At 45.0% G+C, this 9231-nt stretch overlaps 1 long non-coding RNA gene across 1 annotated transcript; it reads right to left on the bottom strand.

Moving 5' to 3' along the window:
* Positions 1–492: 492 nt before the first annotated feature.
* Positions 493–8582, bottom strand: LOC121830741 (uncharacterized). Its single transcript, XR_006073927.2, has 4 exons — positions 8448–8582; positions 2185–2323; positions 782–847; positions 493–604 (listed from the first exon to the last, which is right to left on the bottom strand). It is a non-coding gene; the product is annotated as an uncharacterized LOC121830741 (long non-coding RNA).
* Between the last annotated feature and the right edge of the window lie 649 nt (positions 8583–9231).

Raw genomic sequence — 9231 nt, 5'->3', positions numbered from 1 at the left:
TAAGGTAATGAGTAAAAAGCCAGGCAAACAGGCAACAGAGGGAGTTAATCTGATTACTGTGGATCCCACTAGGGCAATGGTTGTCAACCTGTGGGCTGAGATCCCACAGGGGTCCAACAACCTTGTCACAGGGATCACATATCAGATATCCTGCACATCAAATATTTATATTATGATTCATAACAGTATCAAAATTACAGTTATGAAATAACAATAAAAATAATTTTATAGTTGCAAGTCACCATATCATGAGGAACTGATTAAAGGGTCACAGCGTTCGGAAGATTGCGAACCACTGCTCTAGAGGAATGCCAGGCAGTAGAAACTACCCTGAGATGACCTAGTCATTGCAATTAGCAAAAGAACAAAAAGCCACGAATATAAATATTCAAATAATTTAAAGGAAAATGTATTTATTAACGAATGAATGACTCCTCAGAAAAATCGAAATTGTTTTAAAATCTCAAATGATAAAGAGAAACGATAACTTACAGAACACAGCTGAGTGACCAAAGAGAGGGTCGGGCTGGGCGTGGTGGGTCAGGACTGTGGTCCCAGCAGGCTGAGGCTGGAGAGCTGAGGCTGGAGAGCTGAGGCTGGAGAGCTGAGGGGGCGGTTAGGCAACAGTCTGGGCCCAGGCAGTGCTAACAACCCATTCCCAGCAGGCCAATTAAAATACAAGTAATACCAGGAAAAGGAGATTTATTCAGCCAGGCGGGATATTTGAAAGGGAAATTCCAGAAGATAGAAGACTGCAGAAGGGCCTGAATCCTTGGCTTACCATTAAAATGCGCCGACGATGGTGGAAACCTCCAGGGACCAGGCTCAACAGAGGAGAAGGTGGGAGCTGGAAATTTTAAGCAGAGAAATCTCAGTGTCCTAAGGCAGCATAACTCCACTGCAGTCTGTCTCTCTGGCTATAGATAACAATTATTGTTGCTGGCATTATATAATTTATTATAATTTTTAAAGAAAGAAAGAAAAAGAACTGCCAACCAAGAATTAGGCATGCTCCACTACTACAAATCATGCTTCAGTCCTTGTGGCTATGTTCTCAGACACCATAAACAGGGGTCATCTCAAGCATGCTAGAACCTTATCGTACTTAAACCACTGTGAATGTGATGTACCATGACCATGGAACAAAGCAGAAAACCAAGCAGATGTGGCCACTGACAGAAGTCATTTAACACAATTCAGGACCCACAAGAAATGAAGGGGACACCCTTGGTGTGAGAGAAGGTGTCTCAGACAAGCTCAGACTCAGTGATGAAAGACTGAATTCTTTGTACCAACCACACATCAAAAACAAGGCAGGAAAACCCACAATAGGACCACTGTGAGCATGTGTCTAGTTCTGGTCCAGGAATCATAGGAGGTTGAGTAAATTTTGGCCCTCTGCTTTGGTGATGGGACAAAGAGAAAGCTGCTATGTTGGAATCATCTGAATGAAGAATGTCCACTTCATGTCTATCAATAAACATAGGCTACATGAACAGAGGGTAGAGCCAGAGCTGGGTGGGGGAAGTCTAGGGGATCTTGCATGGAAAGTTTGTGGAAAGGGCCTCTAGTAAACCAGAGGTTGAGGACAGTTTTCCAGGGATTCAAATGTATCTTTTGTGCCTGTGATTAAAGAGGCATCAGCAGGAGTCTGCAGAGCCACCCAAAGTATCCACAAGGTAACCACCTGCCCACAGCAGAGAGGATGAAGTCAGCCCATCACATAAGAGCCCTCTCTCCCTTCCCTCTCTTTGACTCATCCCTGATTAGGTGGGAATAGTCCAGAGGGTGTTGAAGGATGTAAGAGTAGAAACCAATTGCATCCATGATCCGGAAGGCGGGAGGATGCTGCTGCAGGCATCAGCTAGGGAAGGACATTTGGCTGAGGATGAAGATGAGAGAGCTGATTCTTACCTTCAGCATTTTAATTTCTGAACTTAAACATTTGAGTCTATATATTTGCCTTATGAATCCATTTACTTAAGAATAAAAATAGTTACAGCACTTACAACGTGAAAAACACTATACATTACAGAAAATATTGGCAAGCCAGACTTTAAGAGTTAGCATCACTGTTTTGCAGAAGCTATTACTGGAATGATCATCTGATGATGGGTCAGAGCTGAGAACCTCAGGATGAGCTCATGTGCCACACAATACAAGCATGGACGTAGACATACTCACAGTTCTGTGTTCTGCCACCAAGAAGGTCTTAGAAGCAATGACATCCCAGCAGGAAAGGGCATACCTAGCATTCCAATAATGGATGCCTACAATTTTTTTCCAATCAATGGAGCCAGTCCTTTTAGATATATAGGTAATTCTAGGAAAACTCAAGAAATACACAAGGTGAGTCAGGAGCATAGCACAGTTTCAGAAAGCAACAAAATTCTAAAGCAAACCAAAAAGTTACATCCGGACCTAGACTGATGGGAGCATGCCAAGCAAACGTGGGGCCTGAGGAGACGTCTTCTATAAAGGCCTGCGACTTAAGCAGTAGAATAAACGAAACAGCATTGCTACAGCCCAGACAGAAAACAGCTACAGTCTCTGGTGACAGCAAAATGGCCAAGAAGTAGAAGGATGAATCTTCCATGTAACAGAATTACAAACAATGTGTGCAGTCCTTCATCTTCTAGGAGGTGGAGGGCAACTGTGTTACTTCCTGTGGACTAGGCCTGGTAATGCCCTTCAAAGGGACACTATAAAAATGGGTGGACTATAGTGAAAGGTTACTTTCTTAGTCACTGTTATTTTGCTGTGAAGAGATACCATGACCAAGACAACTAACTCTCTTTTACATATAATTTTTTTCTTCCTTTTTAAAAATATTTATTTATTATGTAAGACTCTTTTTTAATATTTTTTATCTTCTTTCTTTTTTATTTTTAAAAAGATTTATTTATTATGTTCTGCCTGCATGTCAGAAGAGGGCACCAGATCTCATTATAGATGGATGTGAGACACCATGTGGGTGCTGGGAGTTAAACTCAGGACCTCTGGAAGAGCAGCCGGTGCTCTTAACCTCTGAACCATCTCTCCAGCCCAACCAAGACAACTCTTATAAAGGAAAACATTTACTTGGGGTCTTGCCTACAGTTTTAAAGGGTCAGTCCATTATCGTCTTGGTAGGGAGCATGGTGGCAGGCAGAAAAGTATGGTGCTATAGCAGTAGCTGAGAGCTTTACAGCCTTATCCTCAAGCAGCAGGTGGGGAAACTTCAAAGCCCACCTCCAGGTGACACACCTCCTCCAACAAGGATGTGTCCTATTCTAGCAAGGCCACACCTCCTAATCCTTCCCAGCAGTTCAACAATGGGGAACTAAGCATTAAATACATGAGCTTATGGGAGCCCTTCCTCTTCTTCTTCTTCTTCTTCTTCTTCTTCTTCTTCTTCTTCTTCTTCTTCTTCTTCTTCTTCTTCTTCTCCTCCTCCTCCTCCTCCTCCTCCTCCTCCTCCTCCTCCTCCTCCTCCTCCTCCTCCTCCTTCTCCTTCCTTCTCCTTCTCCTTCTCATCCTCCTCTTTTTGGTTTTTCAAGACAGGGTTCCTCTGTGTAGTTTTGGTGCCTGCACTGGATCTTGCTCTGTAGACCAGGCTGGCTTCGAACTCACAGAAACCTGCCTGGCTCTGCCTCCTGAGTGCTGGGGTTAAAGACATGTGCCACCGCCACCCGGCTTATGCGGGCCATTCTTATTCAAACCATTACAGTCACAGTGGGAAATTCCGGGAGCAGAGGCTCAGTGAGACAACCATAATTACTATTGGTGGTGGTGACTCACGTCCAGTGTTCAGCTTTGGTAAGATGTAATGAGAACTCACTTTGTGTTCATAATCTTTCTCCTAGGGAATCATGGGAAATATCACAGAAATCCCAGTCAAGTGACATTCTGCACAAGCCCTCAAACAGTGCTCCTTAAAGCTACTGAGGTCACCAAAATCAAGGATAATCTGATACTGTTCTCAAGGAGGCTCAGAATGTAAGTGAGCTGTAGTATTCTGATGGGCTCCTGAGACAGAAAATGGCTGTTCAAACAGTATACATAGCTGGCATGGTATTGCAGGCCTGTAAGGCCAGCACTCAGGAACCTGAACAAGAGAAAAACCTGGACACAGAGCAAGACTGTCTCAAAACAAAACCTTAACTTGTTAAGAATGACTTACCAACATTAGATTATTAACTGAAACACATACGATGTTAGCATTCAGGAAAATTAGCTATGGTATATAAGTGAAAATGAATTGTACTGGCTTTATAATTTCCCTCAAGTCTGAAGTTTTTATTTCACAAAGACATGAAACCTCTCCATGTAGGAATGGGGAGAATGACATAGTAAAACTTAAAACTATGATAGAGTGAGGCACTAAAGTTGAGTAAATCACAGGGCTATTCATCAACACTGTTGATTCATTCATCAGGGCACCTGTGAGAACCTGGTGCCTCCAGTCTACAAAAAGCAATTCTTGCCCAGCTTGATCATCACTCAGGGATTTTAACACAAAATGACTGAGCTGTTGCAAGGGATAAGGGGGGAAATACTTTCTATAAACAGGGAAAGGAAAGAGAAAGCATAGACGTAGTTCAAAAATGAACTATGGAGCTAGGGGCTGGAGAGATGGTGCCTCGGTGGAGAGCACTTGCTGCTCTTGTAGAAGACCAGAGTCCAGTGCCCAGCACCCACACTGGGCAGCTTATTACAAAGGGATAGGATGCCTCTGGCCTCAGTACCTAAACACACACAAACACACACACACACACACACACACACACACACACACGAACACACAGGCACACACAGGCACACATGCATGTATGCATACAGGCACACACGTACAAATCTTAAATATGTAGTTATACTAGGAATATGAAAAAATATTTAAATTTTAAAAATGAATAAGGGGACTGGATTCAGGCAAAGAAAATAAATTAAAATACCAGAGACACACAGAGATGGAAAAGAAGTGAGGTGTCCAAGAGGAAACAGCTGTGCTAGTGAACGAGCACCTGGAGGGAGGCAGGAGGATCAGGAGTTCAAGGTTATCCTTGGCTACAAACATGAAAAACTAAACAACCACAAAACAAACAATAAAAAAAAAATAACAAGAGCTACAGAATGAGAAGAAGGGAAAGCAGGAAGAGCTAATATTTGAGGTGATGTTATCAAGTGAGTTTGCAGAACTGAGAAATAAAAGACAAATCCTCAGGGTGAAGGATTAAACAGAGTTCTATGCAAAATAAAATTGAAACAAATACACACCCACAAACTTAGTAGCAGAAGTCTAAATGTCAAAGGCAAAGAGGAAAAATAAAATAAAATAAAAGCTGCCTACGAGGAAGCTGGCAGGCATGTTAAGTGAAATAAGCCGGGCACAGAAATAAAATGGCAACTTGTGGCCCTAGCTTGTGGACTCTAAACATTGGGCTCACAGAGCACAGAATGGTGATTGCTGCGGGTGAGGGACATGGGGATGTGAGAGAACTGTGGTGTCAGTTAAAGGGTGCAGAAGTCCGTATAAGGGACAACACAGCACAGTGACATCAGCTAGCACCAGCAGACTACAGACCGAGAAATGCTAAAACAGTAGATAGGAAATAAAGACTCACCACAAGCAAATGTGAGGCAATGTCTACATTTTTGATGGCTATATAAGATTAGAAAATTAAAAAAATAAAGTAACACAAAACACTTCCTACAAATGAATGCCACTCAGGTAGCAGACCCTTGTCACAAACACTAGCTGTCAGAAGCAACACAATCATGTCTTCCCATGACTTAGGAAAAGTGGCAGCCAGCTTTGTTTTCACTGTGCAGCCGATGTGTCAGATTTCTGCTACTCTAACAAAGTACCCGAGACAGTCAGCTTACAAGGAGCAAAGGTTTATTTTGACTCCGATTTCAATCCAATGCCGGCTGACCTGTGGCCGTCAAGCCTGTGGCTGTAGATCATGGTAGGGGTGGGACATGGTGTGGAGCAGAGCAAAGGGAGAACAAGAGAAGAAACTGGACGCCCCACGTTTCCAATGACCTACCTTCCTCGCGTTAGGCCCCACCTCCTAGAGGTCTCCACTTCCACAGAGAACTAGAGTCACTAAGATCAACCCTTTGACAAGTGAGCCTCTGGGGACCCTGATCCAAATCATAGCTTGTTAAACTGTCATTCCAGAACAAGAGGTCCTCCTCCTAGAGGAAGGGTCTTGCTAAATTCCCTGAGCTAGCCTTGAATTCTCTTTGTAGCTCAGGTTTGCCTTGAATTAGCAACCTTTGTACCTCACTTTCCCAAATGCTGGATTTCCACTTATGTGTCACTGTGCCTAATAAGTCTCAAGCCTCCAAAGAAATTCTTTCCATTAATTTCTGTCATGTCAAATGTATCAGATCAGTTTATCTGACACCCATTCCCACTGCTTTCTTATACTACAGAGGCCGGAACAAAAAAACCGAAAACCAAAAACCCCCCCACTGTGTTCTCAACTCCTTTGCAGTCAGTGATACACACGTCATGTTCCCGAATGGGAAACAGTCTTGAAGTTTAGAGGGCAAAGTGAGCTTTCTGAGGGCAAAGCTGTGTTCAGGTCAATGAGCGCTTCCCAGAAGCCCTGGGTTGGAGGAACCTGCTTCACCCATGGCAGCTGTGACAGAGACTTGCTCTCCAAGAGCTGAGTGTTGGCCAGCAGGGTTTGCTCTTCACATACCAACCGGGTAACTGAGCACATCTTCAAGCTGCCTCTGCCTGTACAGCATCCAAACCTCATTCCACAGTAATCCCAGAAGTCCTGCGACCTCTCTGAGACCCTGTAACAAACTGCGTTCAGATTTCAACTTTCAGAAGCATTGTTACAGCTTTCCCTTGATGTGATAAAATACCCATGAAAAATAACTTAAGGAGAAAATATTTTGACTTACGTTTGCAGTGGTTCCCCCCTCAATGGCCGCTTGGTTTTATTGCTTTGGGGCCTGTAGTGGGGCAGAACTAGGAGTCTGTGGTAGAGAGAGCCGCTCACCTCATGCTATCTAAAGCTAAGAGCACGTGTAAAGGCCTGGAGACAGCCCGCACTCTTCAAGACTGTGCCCTTAGTGACATTCTTTGTCCAAATGGCCCCACCTCTACAGTGTCTGCTGACGCCCTGTAGTCCACTCAGCTATGAACACACCGAAGGTTTAGCCATCGTAAAATCTGAGCCCTCATGATCCAGTCACCTGGAGACATTGCTGCTCAGAGAACCAAACCTCCACCACAAGTTAGTGTACCCGAGCTATACACACACACACACACACACACACACACACACACACACACACACACACACACACACAGACACACAGACACAGACACACACACACACCAAAACCACTGATAAACAACAGATTTGTCCCCCACGTGGAAGCAGGATATAGACTTTCAAGAAATTGCATCTGGAGTTGCCTTCCTTCATGGATTTTGAGGCACTGAGGATCAGGATGGCATTGCTGGATGAGGAGGCGCTGGTCCCAGGGCACAGAGTAAGCAATGTTCCCTCCAACTGACTGACTTCTGGGTCATGGGGTCAGGAGAGCTGGGCTCCTGAGCACTCACTGTCTGTTCTGTGATCGACTTCTGAGCTGCCAAGCCGAGCTGAAATGCCTAAGCAACTGACAGATGCCAAGTGTGAGAGCGATTCATGCTGGGGAGAAGTCCCTGAAGTCCCCCTTCTCTTGAAGACAGTGGGCCTTGAAGAACCATGGCACCTGTGCCAGCACCCACTCCTGAGCAGCGCAGAGACAAAGGGAAGCACCAGGTTCTGCAGCAGGAGATAATGGAGCCCCCCCATGCTGGTGGGCAGAACTGTGGCCCTCCCCCCAAATGCCCACCTTTCAATGTCCAAGCCCTGAGAATATTTTCAGGATGAGGTGGGTTATGTTTGTAAATGGATTTAAGATTTTGAGTATCCTGGATTACCCAGGTGGGTGGAATACAGTCACACAACCCTGAAAAATGGTGAGGGAAGATCTGAGAGAGTCCAAGGGAAATGTGGTCGCAGAAGCAGCTCAGATTCAGTGCTGCGGGCTTCAAAGTTGGAGGAAGCCGAGAAACAAGGCTTGCATGTGGCCTCTGGAAGCTCGGAAGACCAGGAGGCCTCCCCCGGGACCAGCAGAAAGAAGCACCCAGTGTGTGTCAGACTTTGCAGCCTTGATGAGCAATTTTGTTGTTAAAGCCACTAAGACTGTGGTAATTTGTTATAGCAGTAATTTAAAACTAATTCAAATGCCTTCAAAATTGCAAGAGAAAATGATTTTAACCCATTACCTAAATTCAGACACACTACTGGTTAAGTATGAATTTAAGCCCATTTTCAGACAAATAAGGTCTCAAAAAATCTGAGCTCCTAAGCACCTTTTCTTGGGGAAGATGTGGTCTCCTAAAATAAGGGAACAGATGGAGACAGAGGGCACAGAAGCAGCTGACTTACCCTGGAGCAGGTAGCGTGGAGGCCCTCAAGAGCAGATGTGGGTGTGGAGAACAAGCCTATCACCCGGGGCCTGGAGGAGGCTGTGGGAGCTCTGAGGGCCCAGCATAGCCCGCAGGGTACTCGGCCTGACTCTCACGAAGGCCCCTGTCACACAGCGGATTTTCACTATTGTGAAAGATCGGGGGAATTAGTGACAATGACGTAGAAGCCAAGCAAAGAGCAGAGGCAGCGTCAACTCCAGGCAAGCGGGTTGTTTTGAGAAGAAAGAAATGATTGCTCCATCCCTGTTGTCATGACAGTGAGCTCTACTTGCACATTAAAAATAGTTTTGCCAATTCTTTGAGAATTTCATACCCCCCCAAACCTCCTTCTAACTTTTTTTTTAAATCATCAAATCTAATGTGTGCTTCCTATATACTCCTGGGTGTGGGGCCATCACTGGAACATGGTCGACCAACCAGGGTCACACTCTTACAGAAAACCAGCCCTCACTCTCCCTTAGCAACGATCAGTTGCCAATAACCCCGTAACTAGGGGTGGGACTCCGTGACTCCCTCCGCACCCCATTCTGGGATCCTGTCAGGCCAGATCCCCGCACAGGGCTTGTGCATGCTGGTAGAACACTGTGATGGATTCGTATGTTCAGCCGCCCCACTGTGCCTGGGAAAACACTGTTTCAACGTGGTCCTCTACCCTCTCGGCTCTTACCGACTTTTGAGCTCCTCTTTTGATATGATCCCTGGACCTTAGGCAAAGGGCATGATTGATTTGTGTACTGTAATGA

The sequence above is a fragment of the Peromyscus maniculatus genome, chromosome 7 (genome assembly GCF_049852395.1).
Source record: "Peromyscus maniculatus bairdii isolate BWxNUB_F1_BW_parent chromosome 7, HU_Pman_BW_mat_3.1, whole genome shotgun sequence".
Taxonomy (NCBI): Eukaryota; Metazoa; Chordata; class Mammalia; order Rodentia; family Cricetidae; genus Peromyscus; species Peromyscus maniculatus.
This window is presented reverse-complemented; position numbering and strand designations above follow the sequence as displayed.